This window comes from Tupaia chinensis, unplaced genomic scaffold, assembly GCF_000334495.1.
Source record: "Tupaia chinensis unplaced genomic scaffold, TupChi_1.0 Scaffold000076_1, whole genome shotgun sequence".
In the NCBI taxonomy this organism is placed as follows: domain Eukaryota; kingdom Metazoa; phylum Chordata; class Mammalia; order Scandentia; family Tupaiidae; genus Tupaia; species Tupaia belangeri.
In genome coordinates this window covers 514,807-516,904 of record NW_006159536.1, presented here as the reverse complement: position 1 = coordinate 516,904, position 2,098 = coordinate 514,807, and the positions used below count along the sequence as shown (strand labels likewise).

At 45.0% G+C, this 2,098-nt stretch overlaps 2 pseudogenes; both read left to right on the top strand.

Annotated features, from left to right (window-relative positions):
* The first annotated feature begins 546 nt into the window (after positions 1 to 546).
* On the top strand, positions 547 to 865 carry LOC106733169 (60S ribosomal protein L23a pseudogene; annotated as a pseudogene).
* A 266-nt stretch (positions 866 to 1,131) lies between these two features.
* Positions 1,132 to 1,657, top strand: LOC102474741 (60S ribosomal protein L23a pseudogene; annotated as a pseudogene).
* The last annotated feature ends 441 nt before the right edge of the window (positions 1,658 to 2,098 follow it).

The window sequence follows — 2,098 nt, the reverse complement described above, 5'->3', positions numbered from 1 at the left end:
AAATGAAGGAGTAGGGGGAAGAAGGCGATCTCTATATACCCAGGAAACATTTCCAAGATGTCCTGCTAATTGATGATGTCCTGTGATCCTCTCCCATAAGAGGATAGACCAAGTATCTAGTATTCTAGGAAGGGAAGATCACCATGGGTTGATCAATTTGTGTCAGCTCCTTTTTTTTTCTTTTTTGATGACTTCTTAAAATAATTATTTATTTTATGTTATTTATTATTATTAATTTTTTAAACTTGCCATCATAGAAAGAGGGGGAAAGTGAGAAAGAAAGCCACCAGTTCTGAGACATGAACCATGGTCAGCCATGTGAAAGTCCAGTGCCTTAACCACCACACTACCTGCTGGCTCCAATTTCTGCCAACTCAGTGACTATGTATCATATAGAAAGTGCTCAGGTATATTTTATAGAAGTTATAAAGTGATGTAAGAGAACTTCCTGATAAACCAATCAGCTCCAAGTAGAAAGCATAAGTCTTCGGTGAGATTTGACTTTGTAAGCCCGTGGATTGGGTCTCAGAGACCCTTTCCACCAAGATGGTGCTGAAACTGAAGAAAGGTGCTCATGTCCTTCCCAAAGCTGAAGCCAAAGCAAAGACTTTCAAAGTCAAGAAGGCAGTGCTGAAAGGTATTCACAGCCACAAAAACAAGAAGGGCCACACATCACCCACCTTCCAGCAACCCAAGACATTGTGGCTCTGGGGGCTGCCCAAATGTAGTCAGAAGAGCAACCCTCAGGAGAAACAAGGTTGGCCATGATGCCGTCACGATCCCCCTGACCACTGAGTCTGCCATGAAGAAGATAGAAGACAACAACACACTTGTGTACATCAAGGATGTCAAGGCCAACAAGCACCAGATCCCAGTTCTGAGACATGAACCATGGTCAGCCATGTGAAAGTCCAGTGCCTTAACCACCACACTACCTGCTGGCTCCAATTTCTGCCAACTCAGTGACTATGTATCATATAGAAAGTGCTCAGGTATATTTTATAGAAGTTATAAAGTGATGTAAGAGAACTTCCTGATAAACCAATCAGCTCCAAGTAGAAAGCATAAGTCTTCGGTGAGATTTGACTTTGTAAGCCCGTGGATTGGGTCTCAGAGACCCTTTCCACCAAGATGGTGCTGAAACTGAAGAAAGGTGCTCATGTCCTTCCCAAAGCTGAAGCCAAAGCAAAGACTTTCAAAGTCAAGAAGGCAGTGCTGAAAGGTATTCACAGCCACAAAAACAAGAAGGGCCACACATCACCCACCTTCCAGCAACCCAAGACATTGTGGCTCTGGGGGCTGCCCAAATGTAGTCAGAAGAGCAACCCTCAGGAGAAACAAGGTTGGCCATGATGCCGTCACGATCCCCCTGACCACTGAGTCTGCCATGAAGAAGATAGAAGACAACAACACACTTGTGTACATCAAGGATGTCAAGGCCAACAAGCACCAGATCAAACAGGCTGTGAAGAAGGTCTGTGCTGTTGACGTGGCCAATGTCAATACCCTACTCCAGCCTGATGGAGAGAAGGCGGCATGTGTGGGACTGGCTCCAGGTTATGACACTTTGGATGTTGCCAACAAAATTGGGTTCATCCAAACTGAGTCCAACTGGTTAATTATAAACACACACTTTGTCACTATTGAAAAAAGATAAAGGGAGAGAGAGAGAGGACAGAGAAATTCTTCTGGAGAATTTTCCTTAAGTTAGGGAAGGAGTTGGATAGAATAAGATGACTGCGAGAGTCAGGCAGGGACTTCCAGGAAAGAGATTCTCTTAGCAGAGACAGAGTCTAGAGTGAGCATGGCAGTTTGGGCAAAGAGGGCCACTTTGGCTGGAGAGGGGGGGGGATGGACTTAGAGAGTGACCCAGTGATAAAACCTTTATGGTAGATGGGGCAACACTGAAGGAACTTTGGGTGGCAAGATGAAGATTTGGGGGTCAGCCTTCATCTGGTGGTGGTTAAGGCAACTGGACCTCAAATGGCCAATAGCACTGTATGAGTCCCAGACATGGAGCTTTGCAAAACACCCCAGGTGTGTGTGCATGCAGGTCAAAAATCTTGAAAAGAGAAATGGAGGAGAAGGAATGGTGTGT